Raw genomic sequence first — 25,595 nt, 5'->3', positions numbered from 1 at the left:
ATAACAAAACTATTTGACTGCATCATCCAACACTGACATGTCTGATTTCATTTTTACTTTATAATGAAAAGTATAAGAAGTTCTCTTCTGGGAATAGTATACTGTTGGTACATTATGTCGGTTGATTGATTTTGTTTGTAGCTAAACCTCAAGTGGCAACTATTTCATTCATGTGCCCAACGAGTATATTGTTTTGGAAGTCCCATATCATCATTTTTAATCCGTAAAGACAAATCTGACGAAATTGACGAGATTGTTCATAATTATTCAATACCTTATGTATCCGGACACTGTACAATTTTCGTTAAAATATTTTGTCGAAAACAGAATCGCAAATCCAAGGCAAACAAGGTGAATTACGATGAAATATCCATGTAATGCATAAAGTTTAATTTAGGAAGAGACTGTTAAAAATGGGGAACGAAGCAACGTCGACAATGATGTTGATATCCCATGACATAAAAATATTGTCCCGATGCGTTGGATAACCTTTCTATCCGCCTTCTGATTAAATAAAAACTTTCCTTTCTTTAATGATAGCTGTATGTGATCACAAGTGTATAATTTTATAGCCATTGTGTAATGTATATAAGAATACATGAAATGAAAAAAAGAAATTTTTTTAATGTGTATAATATCGATAGAGTCTAACGAGTAAAGAAATTTGCTATACAGGGAAAAAAGAACGATGCGATACATATTAAAGGCTCAGGTCTGATAACAAAAGTCATAAACACGGTAATCTGTCATAAGCAGACCTGTTCCCAGGTCTGGTCAATAGCAGACTTGTCCACAGGTCTGGTCAGGATCAGACCTGTCCACAGGTCTGGTCTGGATCAGACCTGTCCACAGGTCTGGTCTGGAGCAGACCTGTCCACAGGTCTGGTCTGGGGCAGACCTGTCCTCAGGACTGGTCAAAAGCAGACTTGTCCACAGGTCTGGTCTGGAGCAGACCTGTCAATAGGTCTGCAGCAGTCCTAAAAAGCAGACCGTAGGTCTGGTCTACCAACGACAAAGTTAACTTGCTTGTCTGCTGAAAATTTCCCAAGTTAACTTGAAAAGCAGTCAACAAGTCTGCTCAAAGTTAACTTTTGTACAGGTTAGGACCGCACCCATCTGTACCTAATGGTAATATAAATTCTTAAAATATGCTTGTAAACTTGTTGCATTTATTTTTGAAAAAAAAACATTTTTTTTATAATTTGCAAATGTATATGATATATGATAAAACATGGAAACATATTTCATTTTACTTCCATCACGTGTCCATGGATAAAACAGCCACAGCGTTGCATGGGTAGTTATAATTATTTAGATAGTGTGTGACATTCCGTTTCAGTTTTCCTAAAAAGTGTTCATCCATGGAAATAGTTGTAAAGGACGTAACGCGATATTGAATGAAGATGAAAACTTACTAAAACGGCTGATATTAAATTGAGTTTTTTTTTAAATTGGGATGACCTCGTAGTAATACAATGAACACCAAATATCTCATTATTAATGAACAGCTTTTATTTGCGAGTCGTAATTCCATCGTATAATATATAGTATCGCTTTCACTAAAATTCTACAACATTATCCACAATTTGTTTTCCGATGCAAATCTTGTAACGGATAGTATCGAAGCGGGTAAAAACGAATATTTTCCATTGAGTGCCATTCCTCTTCTATGCATCTACAAAATATCAAATATGTCTACTCAGTTGAATTCCTTTGTAACATTGAACACATTAACATTATACAATAAGGAAAATTAGAGAAAAATATATTTCCCTTACAGATTTGCTTTTAACTTTACCATTTGAGATATCATTTGCTTGAAATTCAATGTGTTGTATTTTGATTTTGTACAGCACAAATAGTTTGTTCCATTTTAATATGTACAGTAAAAAAGAAATATTACTCAGATAGTTTCTACAATAATATTGTGGTTAAATAGAATAAATAGTTTAAGAAATTGAAATGGTCAAAATGCCTTATTCAGTATATTATTTGATTTTTCATTGTTATAATTTGAATATCGTACAAATGAATAGAATTTGAGGGGTATCGATAACATTTGAATAAGGCTTGTGTTAAATATTGGGCGGGATTTTTATTCAATTTTCAACAAAAACGCGTAACACAATCGAATTCCTTCACTGTTGTTATATGTCCAGTGGCAAATATAACAGTTATATCGGCAGTGCAAATGACGGCGTTAATCTTGAAATGTTTAAATGGAATCAAAAAGTTGTTTTCCATTTAAGTTAAAGACATACAAAACGCAATCTAGAAATGTTTTTAATCACGCGGGTTTTTTTCTAAATATTTTTGCCTCCTTTCTGATAATAGGTAAGAATGAAAAAAATGTTTTCAGTTTGCTTGTATTGCTATCCAAGACTCTAAAACATGCATAACATTTTCATCGTTTTTATGAGCAAAGGGAGCGAAAAAATATGTTGGGTTATGCATGAAACATGAAACATGAAACACTGTTTTCTTGTTTAATTTTATTTGATCTAATAGAATGGTTTGAAATATATAATCATATTTTGTTTCAGATATGACTTCAAATCGAGCACACCCTTATTAAATAAATAACCTATACTAGAGTGTTATATACCTGGAAATTTATTCTAGTTGTACCATGTCATTTTCTCAGAAGATTCTTCATCTAAGATTTATCAAACAAAAAACACACATAATCCATTAACATATATGCATAAATATTAGTTTTTTCTCTCTCCCGAAATACCACTTAAAGACAGAAATGAACATTATTGCAATCCCACCACAAGAAAGACGTGCGTATCCAATGACTTAAAACATACATCTGGATGAACTGTATTCAAGATCTTTTTATAGGTATTATTCTAATGTTCATAAATACTTCGTTAAGTGAGTAGATGGTCAGCTTGATCTTAAATTTTGCCTGTGGATTATTGGGTACTCCACGGGGAAAATGAAAAGAAAACCATTACAAAATGAAATAAAATTCTTTAAAATGTTATAATCTAAAGATTCGTTCTTAATATTTAAGGTGTATTTCAATCCGTTTTATCCGTTTTTATTCAGAAGTTAGTCCCCACTTCGGTTTTATCATGTATATCTTTTATATAGTCATTCTATAAAATTTACTGTTTGCAAAAGTATGAATTATTCTAAATAATAAGGATGTTCTTGTCCTAGGCAGAAAACCCTGGCCGTGTTAGGCGCAACTTTTTGGAAGTTTTGGTCCTCGGTGCTCTTCAGCTTTGTACTTGTTTTGGCTTTCAGACTTTTTTCATCTGAGCGTCACTGGTTAGTCTTGTGTGTCCTATATGTTCTCCCATTTATTTGTATTGTAGTCATGTCATGTAATGTTGTCATTTTAATGTTATATTTAACATTACCATAAAAGCGGGAGGTTTGGCATGCCACAAAACCAGGTTCAACCCACCATTTTTTTCTTAAAATGTCCTGTACCAAGTCAGGAAAATGGCCATTGTTACATTATAGTTCGTTTCTGTGTGTGTTATATTTTAATGTTGTGTTTTTGTTGTGTTGTGTGTTGTGTTGTGTTTATGAGTTTCGAACAGTGGTATACTACTGTTGCCTTTATTTACGTTAGCGAAAGTCCAAATAAAGGCAACAGTAGTATACCGTTGTTCGAAACTCATAAATCGATAGAGATAAAAACAAATCCGGGTTACACACTAAAACTGAGGGAAACGCATCAAATATAAGAGGGGAACAACGACACAACAAAAACACAACATTAAAATGTAACACACACAGAAACGTGCCTTCGCTCCATTATTTCTTAGGAATGGACAGTTATTTGGACTTTTTCTATAACATAACTTTCACCAAACATCTGTCATCTGTCAAAAATTAAAACAAATTAAAGTAAATCAGATACTTAGAATATATATTCCTCAACCAATTTTATATGGCTAAAAACAATTATTTTACATTACAGACGAAAATTTGTTAAAGAACATTTTTAAGATTTATTACTTATCATTAAATCTTTACAGACGGAATGAAGAAAATACAGGATTACTTAATGCCAGAAAGCACGACTGCGTAGTTTTTATTATTTACACACTTTTCAGGTTACAACCATTATTCTTTTCTTATATAACCAAATCAATTTTAAAATTCTTTCGGAAAAAAATTAATTGTAAGTTTGCATACGTTATTAAATGAAATAGACATACAATATTACATAAAAATACCACAAAAGAATATTCTCCAAGCTTTGTCGATTTTATTCATAAAGGGGGCGCAACACCTGATACGCATAGAGAAAGTGCTGCCCGTTTTGCATCCGAATCTTTAAAATCTTAACACGACTAAACACGATCTTACACAATCCAAACAGCATTTTCCCCTTGGTTTAGTTTGATCTGAACGTGGTCTTATCGAAAGCTAGAACAAACTGTCTTGTTTATATTGACATGACTGAACGGACTGAAAACGATATATCGGAACAGCGTCTAAAAGTCTGAAAAAGTCTTACCGTTTTTCCCTTGCGGTAAATTCAGTCGATTAAGACTTGATCAGACCAAAATGACCGTTTCAGAATCTTGCTACTAATGTAAAAACTGGTTTGATTAGAATTGCTATCCTTGAAGGATATTTTTTATGATAATTTTTTTATCTTTTATCAAATATGTCAAGTTTTATTAACAACGGGAAAAAATTCTTCACCGTAAACTGTTTTCTCTTTTTAATTTTTTGTTGCATTCCTGCAGGCCGACCGGTAGGTTTGGAAACTACATTTTACACAAAATTGTAGAAGGGAAGCTACAGATGTTCGATTACAATATAAGCTGAGCTGGAAATTGCATACAGTGAGTAGAAATGAACGATATTTTAAAGCATGTCTCTCATGTTTACATTTAGTCAGGTAAGTTGCGGATCCAGGATTGTTAAGGGGACATTCTTTCTTTCTACAGGTATTCATCGACGTTCTATATCGCCGCACTTTGCATTATTGAAATTCATGTATGACCCCTTTCCCTCCCTTAATGACGGTATAGATTGAGGGTCCTTCATTTCTGTATTCTTTAATTCTTTAGACCATTATTCTCTATTCTTTATATGTTGTACCCATAATTTTTTTATTAATATGTTTTTGGTCCATTGTTCTCTATTCCGTAAACCCACAGCCAAACACTCCGTTATGTTCATTCCTTTTTTTAAAACTCTTATTAGATCAAAATGAAAATAGGAAAATCATAAGCAGTTCATGCCGCTAGTACAGATACAGTATAAAAAGACTAGAATATTTATAGTTCCTACATCGTGTACATGCACACCAGACTATATGCTGTTCTCATAGTCAAATTAGGCAGTCACAGGCCAGATGCAACTTTTTTTATAGTTTTGTATAGATTTTATTGGCCGATGATAGAAATTCTTACAGGCCTGCTACTAATTTTACAAGCCTTGCCTGATGAGTATGTGGCCAACTGTGTAGATTATATATATATATGTTTTATTTAAATTTATTTAAATAATTGTTTTATTTAAATCTTTGTTCCAGTTGTGCATACCCATATATTATGGTGCTAATGCTGGTTTGAACACCGGTATACTACTGTTGCCTTTATTTACAAGTATTTCCCTGGTTTTACTTCAATACCTGATGGATAATGTACAATAATTACTTGCATTTCGAAGGTGTTTTTAAAATATTATTAACTAGAATTTGAAAACATTGATGTTGAATTTGACTACAAACCAAATATTCATATATTTTGCTTTGAACATTATCATTTTAGGTGATTTATTTGGCAAGAATACATTATTAGCATATTTTTTAAATATTCTTGAGTCATGGACAAAAGATCAGTTCAATTAAATGAATATATCTAATTACATAAAGCATTGAAAGTGAGTATTTATATGATGGTTCAAAATAATATTAATCAATAAAATAAAACAATTTTATTAAGTTGATTTTCCTGAAGCAATGCACAAACAATTTAAAAAAGGTTTATTTTACAAAAAATTTTAATTGTTTCATCATGTGCTCAAGGATTCATATTGAACAAAAGGTTGTGGAAGTTGCATCTTTTTTCAAAATGGATAATTACAATGAATAAAATATCTATAAATATTTTATCGTGTTATTGCTACATGGTTTTCAGTTAAAAAGAAATACAAAACATATTTAAAGAGCAAAGTTTGCATCATAACTTTTTTTTAAATTTGAGCGTCTTTTTATTATTTACTACATCAATAAATAACTTTCTATTTATGAGTGTTATTTTTCTACATCATTTGTATATTGGTTACATTTTTGTTGGGTTGATGTATCTTTACATATATCACACATGCGCAAATACAAAATTTCAATCCTGGTATCTATGATGAGTTTATTCATCATGTTCATTCACATCTGACAGCAGATTTTTTGACTTTTTTACTTGATTAATGTTTTATTTTTGATTAGTCTATATTTAACATTGAATATGTGAAAAACGAACAACAACAAAAATCTATCTGTAGGCATAAAATGTGTATGTAAATAGATATAAGAAGATGTTGTATGAGTGCCAATGAGACAACTCTCCATCCAAGTCACAATTTGTAAAAATTAAACCATTATAGACCAAAGTACGGCCTTCAGCACAGAGACGTAGCTCACACCGAACAGCAAGCTATAAAGGACCCCACAAATGACTAGTGTAAAACCATTCAAACAGGAAAACATGGTAACTAAGTATTCCATGAAGTTCAGAATATTTAAGATATATTGTATTACCAAGTAAGTTGTCACAAAATTGACTTTGTTAACTACATGGTATGTCTAAGAATTTAGTTTAAAGAACATTTGTATGAATCTAAATAAAAGAAATACCTATAATTCAATTTCAAAATAAATATTTAAAATATATTTACTGAACATGAATTCATGACCATGCAAATCTGAAATTAGAATAGGTAATAATCAGGATGTTGAAATTGAATAGGTACTAATCAGGATGTTGACATTGAATAGGTACTAATCAGGAATTCTTATATGCATGCAATAGGTAATAAACAGATAAAGACACAATAGTGTATTGCCTTGAGGGATGAATTTTAAACAGTCATGGGTATTGGAGATGATTTTGTAATGATTTTCACAAATGTTAATTGTCCCCTTCAAAGTTTGGATATATTCAAAATAAATCAAAAATTTTAAGACAAAAATAAAACAACATGATATAATTTTATTCTGGTATTTGGGATAGAAAAAAATGTAGTTTTTAAAAGTTAAGTGAGTATTGATTTATCAACATAAAATTTGGTAAATAACTAAAATAAAATAAATAAAGTATGATTTGGGTAAAAACTACAAAGCATTATTTAACATGTTTAATACAAGCTGTAATAAGTAAAAAAGTATAACACAACAAAGGTCAAATGAAACTCAAGATTTACTACAAAATTGTAGAAGGAAATGTCAGCTATTTTAGCTTGCTTAAAACGTTAAAAGTTATGGTTAACCAGAGGTAAAATATGCTACATGACACGGGTTATGTTCTTCTCATATATGTTATGATGGTATGATACTAAACCCCTAACGGGAAGGATTGTGCCTGATATTCATATGATGAAGACATAATCTTTCAATCAATTTAATTGAAGTCTGGAGCTGGCATGTCAGTTAACTGCTAGTAGTCTGTTGTTATTTATGTATTATTGTCATTTTGTTTATTTTCTTTGGTTACATCTTCTGACATCAGACTCGGACTTCTCTTGAACTGAATTTTAATGTGCGTATTGTTATGCGTTTACTTTTCTACATTGGCTAGAGGTATAGGGGGAGGGTTGAGATCTCATAAACATGTTTAACCCCGCCGCATTTTTGCGCCTGTCCCAAGTCAGGAGCCTCTAGCCTTTGTTAGTCTTGTATTATTTTTAATTTTAGTTTCTTGTGTACAATTTGGAGTTTAGTATGGCGTTCATTATCACTGAACTAGTATATATATTTGTTTAGGGGCCAGCTGAAGGACGCCTCCGGGTGCGGGAATTTCTCGCTGCATTGAAGACCTGTTGGTGGCCTTCTGCTGTTGTCTGTTCTGTGGTCGGGTTGTTGTCTCTTTGACACATTCCCCATTTCCATTCTCAATTTTATACATTAACATCCAAAAAGTTTATTCATTCATACATTCACTTGAACAAAGAGAAATTCTATAGCATAGTAACAAGGATTTATTTCTGGGTATTTTTATCCTTCTAACTTATCTTTGCAGTAATTCTTTTCTATCAACATGATCAAAAGAAATTACTTGTTGTTTTTTAGAAAGTAATGACTATGTCTGACTTAAAATAATTGAACAAAACAAATACCATGTAAGCCTCAATTTAACAGTAACACTATAAAATAAAGTAACACCTTAAAAGACACTATCATTCAGAATTTTATACTTTGTCGTTATCAAGCATGTCAAGAAATTTCAGTGAATATTAATACGCATCATACCTGAATTCATGAATACCTTGGATAATTATTCATTTAAAATATGGATAATGAGAATTCCTAGTTTCAGTGACATTTATAGTTCATCACATCTGGAGTTAATGATGACATTGCAATTGTTTAAACTACCACTGGTGAGTGTTAAACGACCTTGACTACCCACGAGGGCCTCTCACGGTTCGTCACTATTGTTTAGTGTCAATTGACTGCTTGATGTATTCAAAGTCTGAATGTATATAAGTAATAGTTTAAATTTCTGTTTATTGTCAAACTGGCATTTAATACTGGTCAAGCATTTTAAACAATACTTCAAAGTATCAATTTATTGTCTCGCCTGCGACTATGCAGTATGCAGGAAATATGCAGCGGTGACAGCGTAAACTATTTGTATAAAGCTTTACGTTTTAGAAGCTAAAAGGCCTGGATGCTTCTTATCTTTTATGCAGACAGTTAATATTGAAAGAAGTTTCCGTCTATCTTATGTTCATTTCAATTGACCTCATTTTTATGGTTCAGTTACTGCTGGAGACAAAATTGTTTTTGAAAGGTGAAATACTATAAATAGGATAACTATATTTGGAGAATGGGTTCCTTGCAAGATCAACATGTCTGTCAGGCAGGGTTCACATGACCTTGACATCATTTCATAGATCAGTGATTAAGGTGAAAGTTTAGTGGTCAAGTCTGTTTCTCAGATATTATAATCAGTAGATCAACTATATTTGGTGTATGGAATTTATTGTAAGATGTATGTTCGATTGACAGGTGTCATCAGACCTTGACCTCAATGTCATGGTTTATTGAACAGCGTTTAGTTTTTGTGGTTTGGTCTATTTTTCAGATGCTATAAGGCACTACATTTGCGGTATGCAATGATTGTAAGGTGGAAATCATCTGTCTGGCATGGTTAATCTGACAGTGACTTCATTTTAATGATTATAATTTGGATAAAGTAAAGACTCCTGATAAAAACTATAATAGCTCGTTTTTTCCTATCAAGCCATTGTTCCAATATTAAACTGTCTATTCTACTTACAAGTACACTTAGTACAATCAAATAACCTGGTAATAAATTGTTCAAATAATGCCTTTGAAAACAGTGGAGCATATTACTTTTGGAGTGTCAAAATTTCGTTGGAAGTACCTGATGAATTGCATGCTTACTATTGGTGATTTCGAATCTGTTATCATTATCTAATTGATATTTAAATGAGGTAAAACCAAAAAGAAAAAAAAGAAAGGGTGGCAAATTTGTTTATCCTAGAATAGTATTTTTTAGATTGTTATCACCATCTCCAAGTCATCATAAAACCAGGTTATACTTTATTAATTAGACAGCATTAATACAAACTAAAAAACAAAGGATTATTTTATTTGACACTTTTGATGTAGTCTTAAAGAGTTAACTTCATAATTCACACTATATATCAAAACTCATTTTTGTCATTGTCAAGCTTAAAAAAACTTGACAAAGTCGTCTAGGATAGTATTGGTTAGAACTTTCCCGTAGTCTACAATCATACTATCGGCCGTTCAGAATTTGTCGTATAATCAAAAGGGTTTATCATGTACTTGCATATATGAAATATTTTTTTACATTTAAAGCAAAATTAAAAAAAAAACCAATACAGTCTGCAGAAGACAAAAATAGTATTTGAAGTCACAGTTAAAAATTATATATCGGTTGACAGCGGCAAATATTTCACTAGTTAACTGAATAAAATCTAAGTAACAGCAAACAAAAGAACTATGTCAATTGGACCTGCTTTGATACGATAACTGCACGTGAATTTTTATTAGATAACATTTTTTTTCTCTATGGAGAATTATCGGAATTCCAATTGGTATTTACTGTGCACCACTTATTGTGTATCTGTTTCTGTATTGTTATGAGTTACAATTTATGACTAAATCGGCAAAGACCCATCATAACAACACCTTATACAAAAAATTAATAACACTTTTATATATGTTTTCTATATATTGGCTGGCTCTCCATAATATCTACTTCAGTTTGTCGGAGATTTATCCTGAAGAACTGACTTTAAATAAAGCAAATACTAACAACGAACACTGCCTGGATCTTGATATATATATCTTTAACGGAAAGCTTAACACCAAAATTTACGATAAAAGAGATGATTTCATTTCCTATTGTTAATTATCAATTTTCAGATGGTGACGTTCCCTTGTCACATTCGTATGGTGTTTATATATCTTAACTTGTTCTATTCGCTCGTGTATGTAACAACGTTTTTTTTTTTTTTTTAACGAAGAAATCTCTGCATTACTGAAAATTATTACAGCAGGGTTTTCGATATCACGAACTAGTTAAAACATTTACTAAATTTTATCATCAGTACAGGGACATCATTCGTAAATATAAATCAACATGCAAACATCTTATCCGTTCAGGTATTTTACATCCAATCTTTTATGGTAATATTCTATACAAAGCACAAAATTGTCGTCATTCATCTCAAAGCTAATCAAACCTTTGAACAGACTTATTAAGAAAGGATATAGTTACGATACTGTTGTCACGTCATTAAAGATGGCATATTTTGGAATCAATATGCATTCACTCATAGGGTCTTTGCATCGGAATAAACACATGTGTTCTTAAACCAGTTGTTGGCATGATACGGGTTATGTTCTTCTCATATATATTATGATGATATGATACTTAACCCCTAACGGGAGGGATTGTGCTTGATTTTCTTATGATGAAGACATAATCTTTTTATCAGTTAAATTGATGTCTGGATCTGGTATATCAGTAACTGCTAGTATTCCTTTGTTAATTTATGTATCATTGTCATTTTGCTTAGTTTCTTTTGTTACCTATTCTAACATCGGACTGCTTTTGAGCTGAGTTTTACTGTTCGTAATGCTTTGTTTATTTTATATGGCTAGAGGTATAGGGAGAGGGTTGTTATCTTATTAAACATGTTTAATCCCGCCGCATGTTTGCGCCTGTCCCAAGTCAGGAAGGAGCCTCTGGCCTTTGTAAGTTTTGTAAGGTTTTTTTCAATTTTAGATCCTTTAGATGTTTCGGAGTTTGTGAACTTAGAATTGAGAATGGAAATATGGAATATGTCAAAGAGACAACAACTCGACCAAAGAGCAGATAACAGCCGAAGGCCACCAATGGGTCTTCAACTCAGCGAGAAAATCCCGCACCCGGAGGTGGGCCTCAGCTGGCCCCTAAATAAAAATGTGTACTAATTCAGTGAAAATGGACGTCATACTAAACTCCATAATATATAAATGAACTAAAATTAAAAAACATACCAGACTAACAAAGGCCAGAGGCTCCTGACTTGGGACAGGCGCAAAAATGCTGCGGGGATAAAGATGTTTTGAGAGATCTCAACCCTCTCCCTATACCTTTAGCCAATGTAAAATAAAGAAACACACAGCAATACGCACTGTAAAACTCAATTACAAAGAAGTCCGAGTCCAATGTCAGAATAAGTAACAAAAGAAACTAAGCAAAATGACAATGATACATAAATTAAAAAAAGACTACTAGCAGTTACTGACATGCCAGCTCCAGACCTCAATTAAACTGATTGAAAGATTATGTCTTCATCATATGAAAATCAAGCACAATACCTCGCGTTAGGGGTTTAGTATTATACCATCATAAAATATATGAGAAGAACATAACCCGTATCATGCCAACAACTGGTTGTACACATTTATTTTTAGTAGCCAGCCGAAGCCCGTCTCCGGGTGCGTTATTTTCTCGCAGTGTTGAAGACCCATTGGTGGCCTTGGGCTGTTTTCTGCTCAGTGGTCGGGTTGTTGTCTCTTTTTATTAACAGATATAATTTCTATTCCTTATACATTCCGAATCATAAAAAATTGAAGTCTTTTAATTGCTGCAAAAAGAAATTGCTGAATTTTAAATATTGTTTTGAATGATGATTCTTTAAGTTTACACGAAAATTTATAAAAGACCCTTGATTACGATGTAAGGTGCATTATTTGTAGATTGATCAGCTTCCATTTGTAAATGAGTTGTCCCTTGTTTAATTCAATTGAAAATCAACCAAATAAACCATTAGCTAACTATTCAATGGATTTCCATACTGCTTCAGATCGTAAAATGTTATCCCCTTCCATGCACAAAAACCATTAAAAAAATACGAAAATGATATTAATATAAAGACTAATTGTAAAATGTTTTGGTTAATGTAAATGTGTGATGTGTTGCTTGCTATATTAGAGTCTAATCTTTATAATATCAAAAATAACAACACATGTCCAGGTGATGTGTCCAATGGTGTGGGTGCATGGGGATAATGTCGACTTTCCTCTTTATATTATATTTTTATATATACAAGTTGTAAACAAATGTCTTGTACGATTTTGATAATATAAATTAATCTTCTATATGTCAAAGTAGATTTTTGCGAAGATTTATATAGGTTAAATATATAAATCAAGTTGATGTTTTTATAACTTATTTGCAATATTAAATGGTGTTAATTTAATGTGTCACATTCAACAGGTTTTTTATACTAACTGATCATGGATTCAAATAAACATAAAACAAATATAAATTGCAGAGTGAATGAATGAACTGATTTCTCATAAATCCAAGTGTCATACAGTTATTATGAAACTTGATATATACAATAACTAAGTATATTTGATTCGTGCGATTTATTCAACAAAATCTATAAAGTCATACAATTGTAGAAACTCAACTTTTCTGGAAGCAGGGGGATTGTAAGTTTCAAGGTTTGCATTTTGTCAATAGTCACTTTCGTCGTTAAAGCTAGGTAAACATTTGTAAGCAACTCCTAACACATTTTCATTATGATGTATAATCATTTGACTGTCAAATATAGTTTATGTCGGACAATGAAACAAAGCAGAAGTATTTTTCACGGAAAGAAATGAATATCATTGAGAAATCAACCAGTGTAGTGAAAATTATAGACCAAGCTCCAAAAAAGGGAGACAATCCTAAACATCTGCACAAACAATTGTATGTCAAAATTGATAGATTTACCTGGCACTTCGCTACTGAAATTTACCTCACAACTATCTTCCCGATGTACTGATTTAAACGAAAACGGTCTTGGTGCTACTGAATCAAACTAAAAGCGTTCAATTCTTGATTACCTGAACCAGTACTGTCCTTTTCTTAATCGCAACCGGTAGACAGTGTACTGACTATGTACTGAACGACCGAAAAAGGTCTTGACATGTTTTTTTTTTGCAAAATGCAAACATTTAAGAGCTGTTTTATTTTAAAATGACCGTTTAAGTAGTTAACCGTTACTAGTGTATAAGAGGATTGACAAAATTTGTTATAAATAAAGGCAACAGTAGTATAACAGTGTTATACCCATTGATTCAAAAATGTAACTAAAAGCTTTCGATCATTTGTAGATGTGAAAAGTGTCCGTATCCGATAACTCTGCATGAGGATCATCACATAATGCTTAAAAAATAACAGTATTTGTTTTTCTAGTTTTATTATATTATCCTTTACCATCGCAGAAGTAAGATAGTATAAAAAGGTTGTTATATCAAATGTTAATGAAAATGATTTCACTTTTAGTGACAAACAAATAGAAATAAGCATTTCTTCATTATGCATGTATATTCTCTGTTAAGCTGCACGTTACTTTCAGACTAGTACTACATGGTGTACTGTTATATAGATTCACTAAAAACTTGACAAATAGACAAACAGGCACGTGTTCATCTTTTAACTAGAAATGTATCTTGATATTCAGCCGTTTATTCATTTAAAACTATATTTGAAATATTTCAATACATCTTTAGCAATATCCTTTAACTCTACGTTCCGCTATATAGATGTTCTCTCACTAAATAATACAAAATTTGGTGACTATGCAGCGCTTGCATACGGAGTGTATATCTCCCAAATGATACGATATTCCCGGGCTTGTGTTTCCTATCATGATTTCCTTGATAGAGGAACACACAAGCTGCTCACAAGGAAGCTATTAAGCCAAGAGTTCCAAATGGTGAAGTTGAAATCATCCCTTCGTAAATTTTACGGACGCCATCACGAGTTGGTTCACTGTTATGGAATAACTGTTTACAGATGATATCGGATATGTTCCTTATGTCGAAACTACAATACCCTTCCCTTTTCACGAATGTGACTTACCGAATTAGACTATTTACCGGATTTGTAATAACATAAGCAACACGACGGGTGCCACATGTGGAGCAGGATCTGTTTGCCCTTCCGGAGCACCTGAGATCACCCCCAGTTTTTGGTTGGGTTCGTGTTGCTTAGTCTTTAGTTTTCTATGTTGTGTCATCTGTACTATTATTTGTCTGTTTGTCTTTTTATTTTTGGCCATGGCTTTGTCAGTTTGTTTTCGATCTATGAGTTTGACTGTCCCTCTGGTATCTTTCGTCCCTCTTTCATGTGATATAAATTATTTCTTAAATAGTTTGACTTTGGAAACATATGAACATTAAATTCTACACGATACTACACAATGATTTAAACTTCTAAAGTAATTATTGCATTTACGATGAAAAAAACCTACATAGTTTGAATTTTCCAGTTTATTGATAACCTCAAAGGATTTTGTTTTTAGAAAAATATTTTTGAAACACGCCTTGAATGATATATTACACTCACCCTTTTCGGACTTGCACGGTGGGTGGTTTAATATCACTGAAAAAAAAAAATATATAATTGTGCAAAAAGAGACAGTACTTAGATTGTCTCCTCTTTTCCGTTCTCGTACAGAGTATTGTTAATGCATACATTGCAACAATTTTTTGTTAACTGAAATGTAATAAGGTTGGAATAGTTTGATTCTAGGCTGGTCAGTTTAATAAGTTTCGTCACTATTTCAAATGTCATTTATTCAAATGATGCATGTACTAGGCAAGCCTTATTAAAATCAACAATATAGATAATCTTAATCATAATATGTCATTCATGTAAAGTGGAGAATCCATATATTTATGTTTACACAATACGACGTTTTAATGCTTGACATGACATCGAAAGAAACAGATGCATAACACTGTAGACAAGGTTTTTACACCGTTCAGTCGAAATACAAAAGTGCTATACTATAGATGAATGAAAATAACGTACATTAACATTGTTGATGAAATCACGTCTATCCTATGTAGTGCTTAATTTTTGTAAGTACACCTGTTGAAAGTGTGCATTTAAATAACGAGAGGACTGTCTTTTTAACAACTTTTCTGTGTATTCTGTGTAGATTTGATAGAAACCAGTAGCCTCTCATTGATGTCTTAGGACTTAGAAATTTACATGGCATGTTGATATGATAAAATGTATGAGGTATATGAAATATCTATTCTAACGGGCATTGATTTATTCCGAATATTGAGGTGTTTCTGTATTATTTTTTTATTTTTTATATACTTTTTTAGAAAAAAGAGGGGAGACTTTTTGAAAGTTATATTTTTCCATAGCAGATACATGATTCATTCAAAACAAAAACATAAAAGTGTATATTATATCTAAGAACGTCACTAGCTCTAACATATGTCATATCAAATATAGCATTCTATAGGAAAAAAATGATACACAACAAATGTATGGTATGTGGAAAAAAAGTAAAATCACAAAAATACTGAACTCCGAGGAAAATTCAATCGGAAAGTCCCTAATCACATGGCAAAATCAAATGACAAAACACATCAAACGAATGGACAACAACTGTCATATTCCTGACTTGTTACAGGCATTTTCAAATGTAGAAAATGGTGGATTGAACCTGGTTTTATAGCGCCAAACCTCTCACTTGTACGACAGTCGCATCAAATTTTAATAATATTGCTAATGATGCGTGAACAAAACAAACAGACACAATAGGTAAAAATGTCACAAATAAAGGTTAAAAGTTTAATTCGGTAGATCACATTCGTGAAAAGGGAACGGGATTGTAGTTACGACATAAGGAACATATCCGATATCATTTATATAACAGATATTCCATAACGGTCAACCAACTCGTGATGGCGTCCGTAAAATTTACGAAGTGATGATTTCAGCTTCCCAATGCTTCACTATTTGGAAGCTGAAATCATCTCTTTTGTCGTAAAGTTTTGTTTTCAACCGACCCTCATAGTCAATTTCTAGATATAAATCCTAATCAAGTGGCAAAATCAAGAGCTTAAACACATCAAACGAAGGGATAACAACTGTCGTATTCCTGACTTGGTACAGGCATTTCCGATGTAGAAAATGGTGGATTGAACCTGGTTTTATAGCGCTAAACCTCTCACTTGTACGATAGTCTCATCAAATTTCGTTATATTCACAACGATGCGTGAACAAAACAGACATAATAAATAAAATAGTCAAAATATGGGTACAGCAGTCATCACTGTGTTACAATATCAAAACAAACAATCATTTACAAAAAAGAACAAAAGCATCTATCAAATTAAAAACCACATTCATTGCTTCACGTGTCTGACGTCAGAAAAGGGAAACGTCACATAAGAAATTTTGTCGTTCAATGTTTATTCAAAACAATTTTTATAATTTCACATGGGGAATGTTGGTATACAGGGTTAAAAAATCAAAAGTTATGTTAGAATTAATTTCAGAAATAGACCGAGATTTAAAATTGTCCAGAAGTTCTTTAGAATTTTTAAGAATCCACATATGGTTAATACCACTACGCGAGTAAAATAAATTTGTCGTTTGTCGTTCAAAGTATTTTCAAATTTATAATAGAACAATAACATAATGACATATAATAGAACAATAACATAATGACGGGATCTTTAAAAGTACAGAGTCACGGTATAAGAACCACAGAAACACAAAAAGTCGCATATACAAAACACACCAGCAAAAATGAAAGATAATACAAACACATTGACGGGATGTATAAGTATCGAGCCACGTCAAATGGATATCACAGAAAACAAACCAAACAGTAAAAGTAATATAAATAATAGAACAAAGACAAATGAAAGAACAATATAACACGTTGTTAAGATGATAAACAACGTAAGTACGCAGAATCTATACTTCAAGACCATCATGTATTATTTGTGAAGTTGATACGGAATATTTATCAACAAGGTCTTGGTACCTTCCGATGAACTTTTTTAGAAAAAGGAAGAGACGTTCTTTGACATACCCGTGGTTCATCAACTTTCTGCTCAGACACTGGTGACGTTTTAAAAAGTCTGAGTAGGAGCTGCAAGCTCTTGAATATCGAATAAGTTGGGAAATATACATCCCATGTGCAGCTGAAGTTGGTATATTGCTACTAAGGTGGGGGAAATTTATAATCTTAAAATTAAAATCGTCTCGTTTGTCATAGATTCTAGTACTGAGATGACTGTGTATGTCAAATTCGAGATATAAGTCTAAAAATGAGGCGGAGGAAGCCGTGTCTGTTGTTTCTTTAATTTCTAGTTCTGGGGGATATACTAATGGAACCCAATCAGAAAAGTTCGGATTGTTAATGGAAAGAACATTATCAATATATATGAAAGTGAAATTAAATAGTCTGGCTTCTTTGATCTTCTTGTTTTTGACAAGTGTCTGAAGGAACTCCGATTCATATGAAAATAAGAAGAGGTCGACAAGAAGAGGCGCACAGTTCGTTCCCATAGGAATGCCGACAATTTGTTGAAAAGGTCTACCTCCAAATTCAACAAATATGTTGTCGATAAGAAATTCCAGCATACTGATCACTTGTTCTTCTCCGTAGCATGTTTTACTCTTTTGTTCACTATTAACAAAATATGCCTTATGATATCCCAAAGTAATAAATTTATAGCGTATGCTACCATTTTTATGATAAAAGGCATTGCGGATTATTTCTTTAAGGCGATTTTTCAATTTCACATGGGGAATGGTGGTATACAGGGTTGAAAAATCAAAAGTTTTGATAGAATGAATTTCAAAAAAAGACCGAGATTTAAAATTATCTAGAACTTCTTTCGAATTTTTAAGAATCCACATGTGGTTAATACCACTACGCGAGTAAACAGTTTCACAGTATTTCTGAAGACTCTCTTTCACTGCGGACAGAATTTTAGTCAATCTAATGGACAATTCTTTAGTTGAACATGCAGATGAGCCGGCAATGTACCGTTGTTTGTAAGGAATTTTGTGAAGCTTAGGTATCCAATACAAACAAGGTAAGTCCTCCGATTTGGTGTTCAATGTAGTGTTCATTGAAGCCATGAAGGACTTATGATTTGCTAAAATCTCATCCTTGTCAAATGATATGTCTTTGTATGTGGGATTACCTGAGTGCTCATTTATTTCTAATTCTTTTACAAGACATTCGTAGTAATACGATTTACATGTAAAGACAATATTATTTGAATTTATTTTCATATAGATTATTTCTGTGAAATTCATACTTTAATCCCACATATGGATTTGGCTATAGCCAAGACTAAACCGAAAACAACGTTCAAACCTATGATTGCGTTGGATAAAAACCGCAATTTGTATGCGTGCATATAGATATACGAAGATGTGGTATGAGTGCCAATGATATAACTCTCCATCCAAGTCACAATTTGTAAAAGTAAACCACTTTAGATCAAAGTACGGTCTTCAACAAGGAGCCTTGGCTCACATCGAACAGCAAGATATAAAGGGCCCCAAAAATGACTAGGTAAAACCATTCAAACAGAAAAAAACAACTGTCTAATCTATACAAAAAAACGAGAAACTCTTATGAACCACATCAACAAACGAGAACCACTGAACATCAGAGTCTTGACTTAGGACAGGTGCAAACAAATGCAGCCGGTTTAAACGTTTTAATAGGTACCAATCTTCACCCTTACCTGGAACAATAGTGTAACATCACAACATACAAAGACTTACTATAAAATATCAATTGAAATGGCTTAACTCAATCAAAAGACATATTAACACAAGTGAACATACACTGAACGAATAAATTTGATGTAAGTGTGCATGCAAAACAAATTTCTTGGAAGATGGGTCTAACAATATAGCACAAACAACGTTTCACAAAAGACCAAAAAAGTTAAAAAAAAAAAGGTGTATTTTAACAAAACTCATTTGCCTAGCAGGTCGAACAACGGATGCTCTTAAACCCTGCTGACTGCCATGGCGATTGCCAAATAAACAGATCACCAGATGTAACAAAGCGGATCTTAATTATTAATTAAATACCATTACAATTAATGTCTCTTCAGAGATGATAGGAATCGAAACGGTATTTGGAAGGTCATATAATTTACCTCAATTAAGGATAGACTCTTGAATTTTGAAGAGTCGAAATAGGATGAACGGATCATATAAACCCAAAGGCAAATATAATACAAGTCCAAACGAAAAAATATAAACAAGACTAAATTGGAAACAACGTTCAAACCTATGATTGCGTTGAAAAAAAAACGCAATTTTTATACGTCTGCATGCAAAACAAATTTCTTAGTAGAAGGGTCTAAATACAGCACAAACAACATTTTCCAAAAGACCAAAAAAGTGAAAAGTATATTTTAACAAAACGCATTTGACTAGCAGGACGAACAACGGATGTTCTTAAACCCTGCTGACTGCCATTGGCGATTGCCAAATAAACGGATCACTAGATGTTACAAAATGGATCTTAACTATTAATTAAATACCAAACAGAAAACAATAAACTTGCGGAAAAGATGATATACCGCAAACAAAAGGTGCAAAAATTTGTACACCATCTCCGGATTTTGACAATTAATGTCTCTTCAGTGTTGTTAGGAATCGAGACTGTGTTTGGAAGGCCATATAATTTACCTCAATCTAGGATAGACTCTTGAATGTTGAAGAGTCCAAATAGGATGAACGGATCATATAAACCCAAAGGCAAATATAGTACAAGCCCAAACGAAAAAATATAAATAAGACTAAATTGAAAACAACGTTCAAACCTATGATTGCGTTGGAAAAAAAAACGCAATTTTTATACGTGTGCATGCAAAACAAATTTCTTGGTAGAAGGGTCTAAATACAGCACATTCAACATTTTCCAAAAGACCAAAACAGTGAAAAAGTATATTTTTACAAAACGCATTTGACTAGCAGGACCAACAACGGATGTTCTTAAACCCTGCTGATTGCCATTGGCGCTTGCCAAATAAACGGATCAATAGATGTTACAAAATGGATCTTAACTATTTATTAAATACCAAACAGAAAACAATAAACTAGCAGAAAAGATGGTGTACCGCAAACAAAAGGTGCAAAAATTAGTACACCATATCCGGATATCGACAATTAATGTCTCTTCAGTGATATTAGGAATCGAAACGGTATTTCGAAGGACATATACTTTACCTCAATTTAGGATAGACTCTTGAATATTAAAGAGTTCAAATAGGATGAACGGATCATATAAACCCAAAGGCAAATATAATACAAGCCCAAACGAAAAAATATACACAAGACTAAATTGAAAACAACGTTCAAACCGATGATTGCGTTAGATAAAAACTGCAATTTTTATACGTGTGCATGCAAAACAAATTTCTTGGTAGAGGGGTCTAAATACAGCACAAACAACATTTTCCAAAAGACCAAAAAAGTGAAAAAGTATATTTTAACACAACGCATTTCATTAGCAGGACGAACAACGGATGTTCCTAAACCCTGCTGACTGCCAAAGGCGATTGTCAAATAAACGGATCACTAGATGTAACAAAATGGATCTTAACTATTAATCAAATACCAAACAGAAAACAATAAACTTGCGGAAAAGATGGTGTACCGCAAACAAAAGGTGCAAAAATTAGTACACCATATCCGGATTTTGACAATCAATGTCTCTTCAGTGATGTTAGGAATCGAGACGGTATTTGGAAGGCCATAAAATTTACCTCAATTTAGGATAGACTCTTGAATTTTGAAGAGTTCAAATAGGATGAACGGATCATATATATACAGGATACAAAGGACGATAATAAAGAATAAAAGAATAACTTAGTACACAGCATCGTCCTTTTTATCCTGTGATGTTGGCCAATGGACGTTGTAAACTTCAACCACCAATTTTGTAAATAATCTTGAACTTGATCCAAATTTGGAATTCTTTACAAGACAGCTAAATGTATGTACAGTGAGCCGCATAAGTTTCTTATCTACATCCGATTTCACCTGAATAGATGCACGCTTGATGTAGCTAGTTTGTCTAGCGAAATATTGCGTTTATCTTTTATCGCGTTGTAAATATTTTAAACATTCTAATATTTACATACGCAATAGTGTGTTAAAATTACATTGTTAGGCAATTTATAATTTCATTTGTGTAATTGAATTAATCTTTGTACTGATTAATCCACACTCAAATAGATTCGTATGTTATGTGTTGCTATTTATAGGCACTTATATATATATATAAGTCTAGAAATTTGCACAACGATACTAATATAAGATGGTATTATACGAATGTTGTTATTAAATCGTGTTGACAAATATTTCGGCTTAACAAGTAGCCTTCTTCAGTGTCAATGATTTTAACAATACTGATTGTATGTATAAAAATAGCTCAGTAATACAGGTAAGTCTTGGTCTATTGATTTAATCTAAAATCCTGAACATCATAATATAAAACAAAACTCGATACTCAAATATACGTGACTGTGTATATTTACATCCCAAAATGATTGAAAAATAAAACTTAGTATTTTTTATTGAAGCCGTTTGGATGATGTACATTTAGTTTCTTTATCCGAAAACTTTCCCGAACCTGTCGCTGGGCATCACTCCAGTGAATATTTTGGTCAATCACTAGGATTTTCATGCGGTTAAATTCATCAAGTTTGTGACCAGACTGTCTGAAATGCTGAGAAGCTGGGAGAAGTGGCTTCTTAGAGATATCACTCCTATGGCCATTGAGGAGTTTGTGGAAAGGCTGCTTTGACTCACCAACATATTGGAGGCCACAAACCGAACATTCTAGAATGTAAATAGCATTCATACTTTTGCAGGTAACATTGCAAAATATTCTATAGTTATTTTTGGTTGCCTTACTGTGAAAAGGTGATGAGTGATGCATCTGTAGGCAGCATTTGGAGCGTTTTTCATCACACGAACGACTTTCTTCAGAAGAACTTCTATTATCAGACTCTTCAGCCCGCACCAGCAGGTTCCGCAAACTATTGGGTTGCCTAAAAGCTATCATTGGAGGCTCGGGAAAAATCTTGGATAGTTTGGAATTCTTTTCAATTGTTTTCCAATGCTCACGAATGATACCAAAGCTGTTTTTTGAGAGATGGGTGGTAAGTAAGAACACATGGAGTCCTTTTAATTTAATTTTTATATTTGTATTCTAACAGTTTACTCCTTGGAATAGTTTCCGCTTTCTGAAAACCTTTTTGGATAGTTCTGTGTTTGTAGCCCCTTCTCTTCAAGCGGGTTGCTCTCAGTACAGTAAGCAGGATGGCAACTTTTAGGGGACTGATATTGGTGAGTGTCAGTAGGCTTAGAATATAGATCAGTGGATATGATGCCATCTGTGAGCGAGCTGGAGGTATCGAGGAAGGTAATTTTGGATTTAGATTTCTCATGAGTAAATTTGATACTTGGAAGTATGTTGTTGGCATGAATGATGAATGTATCTAAGTCCTCGTCACTTTTATTCCATTTCATATCCACATCATCTATAAATCTAAACCAGGAAAGCGGTTTTTCGATCAAGATTCAAGGAGTTGTTTTTCTTATTTGCCCATAAATTTGTTGGCATATAATGGAGCCATTGTGGTGCCCATAGCAGTTCCATTAACTTGCAGATAATGATCTCCACCAAAAGTTAAGTTGTTGTTTTTTAGTACCAGCGTGAGCATTTCGACCAGGCATTCAGTAGATGGATATTTCACTGGTCGGGAATTCCAAACTTCTTCACATGCATCAATGCCATCTGCATGTGGAATATTCGTGTAGAGGGAGCTGACGTCCATAGAGACAAGTGTCGTGTCGGATGGAAGTGGATTTAAGGCCTGCATTTTTCTAAGATAATCGGTAGTATCTTTGATGTGAAATGGTAAGTCTTCAACATGTTGTCGAAGATGGAAGTCAACTCTTAAAATTTTTGTAAATATATCAGTTTCAATTGCTTGGTTCTATTCATTTTGGAGGGATGTAAAAGTATCCATTCACGTTCAACTGTTTAACCTTAGTCGAAATTTATTATTATATTTTTTAACTGCTACTTATTTGGGATGTTTAAATACGCAGCCTCTGTTGTAATTACTCTACCGTTGTCAAATTTGAAATATTTACAAACTTAGATCGGTCAGTGCTGTTTATTTGGAATGTTTATTCACGCAATCGTTCTTGTAACATCGTTACTGTCGTCACCTTTTCGATTTTAGAATTGTGCCAGTTCATATCGCACATTACTATTTTTATTTGAAGCATATCTTTGCAGTCTCTGTTGTAAATAGCTATATAACCTATGTCATGTTTAATTTTTTTAGAATTGTACAAGAGTCTAAACTATGATGTTCGGTTTAACTGTTTTATTGATTAAATTTTAAGATTGTTATAGTTTAATCAAAGTAGATTGATATGATTCATTTGACATCCATGATCATAATCATACTGATGAAGGATATCTGTTATCCGAAATATTTATAAATAATTACATTTATAGTTTTCTTTTTTAGTTATTGGTGTTGTTTTGTACACCTTTCAGACTTTTATATAATTTATTTATTGTGTACATGTATCGTTCCTCGTAACAATCCAGCGCCCTCGTGGGAAAGATCGTTGACTATATATATATCTATAAGTGCCTAAGAATGTAACTTTAACACACTAATGAGTGTTATAAAATTAGTTGTTATATCTTATATTATTCACGCAATATTTCGCTAAACAAATTAGCTTCATCAGGTGCGTGCAGCCAACCAGGTAAAAGTTAGGGGATGTAAACAAATTTCTTGCAGCTCAATGTTAAATGTCCAGAAAAATATTTTTGCCGCTTATTGTACATAGTAATTCTTTAATTAAAACAAATAGTTGTTTTGGTGAAATAGAATGAAGTTCAGGATTTATTCCTTTGGTTTTGGGTAGAACTGTTTTTCATCTCTCTCATTAAGTCCATCAGGTTCAAGAGTACGTAGCTGATGCATCCAGAACCCTTCTCTCTGTTTTCTCCTTTGGGAGTCCCAATTTTGGTTTACCTCAATTATTTGAAAGGTGATATTTTCAAAAGTATGCCCTGTTCTTAAGAGGTTTCTCGTTTCTGTTTCATTAACATACTGCAGCTTGCAACTTCCACAAGTAAGAATATAAATACTATTTTCCGTTTTGCAATTAGATGTAACATAGATGTTTTATCACTGCTTTGATGACGATACGTACGATTATCTACGCCCAGACGAAAGATAAACAAATTGATGACGATACGTACGATTATCTACGCCCAGACGAAAGATAAACAAATTGATGACGATACGTACGATAATCTACGCCCAGACGAAAGATAAACAAATTGATGACGATACGTACGATTATCTACGCCCAGACGAAAGATAAACAAATTGATGACGATACGTACGATTTTCTACGCCCAGACGAAAGATAAACAAATTGATGACGATACGTACGATTATCTACACCCAGACGAAAGATAAACAAATTGATGACTATACGTACGATTATCTACGCCCAGACGAAAGATAAAAAAACTGATGACGATACGTACGATTATCTACGCCCAAACGAAAGATAAACAAATTGATGACGATACATACGATTATCTACGCCCAGACGAAAAATAAACAAATTGATGACGATACTTACGATTATCTACGCCCAGACGAAACTTGCACAGCCGGTCGATTTTACTTACTTCCAAAACTCCATAAAGAAGGGATTCCAGGGAGACCTATAGTATCAGCTAATGACCATCCCACCGAAAAAATTTCAGAATTTGTTGAATACCACCTTAGACCACATGTTAGACAACTGCCATCTCATATTCAAGATACAATGACTATTTGAAGAAAATGAATTCTTAAAGTCCTTTACCTAATGACACAATTTTGGTTTCAATAGATGTGTGTTCTTTATACACAAATATTCCAAAAGATGAAGGAATAGTCGCGTGTGAAAAAGTATGGAACACTCGAAAGGATAAACATCCACAAACTGACTGTCTAGTTC

At 32.9% G+C, this 25,595-nt stretch overlaps 1 long non-coding RNA gene across 1 annotated transcript in view; it reads right to left on the bottom strand.

The window, feature by feature from the left end:
• The window catches only part of LOC127717220 (uncharacterized), a 92,400-nt gene that overhangs the window by 28,391 nt on the left and 38,414 nt on the right, over nucleotides 1-25,595 (bottom strand). The window contains exon 3 of the long non-coding RNA XR_007989147.1: nucleotides 15,090-15,125. This is a non-coding gene — a long non-coding RNA (uncharacterized LOC127717220). The remainder of the gene's footprint in view (nucleotides 1-15,089; nucleotides 15,126-25,595) is intronic.

This window comes from Mytilus californianus, unplaced genomic scaffold (genome assembly GCF_021869535.1).
Source record: "Mytilus californianus isolate M0D057914Y unplaced genomic scaffold, xbMytCali1.0.p SCAF_90, whole genome shotgun sequence".
NCBI lineage: Eukaryota > Metazoa > Mollusca > Bivalvia > Mytilida > Mytilidae > Mytilus > Mytilus californianus.
Note: the sequence above shows the minus strand (reverse complement) of the source record. Positions and strands in the feature narration are given on the sequence as shown.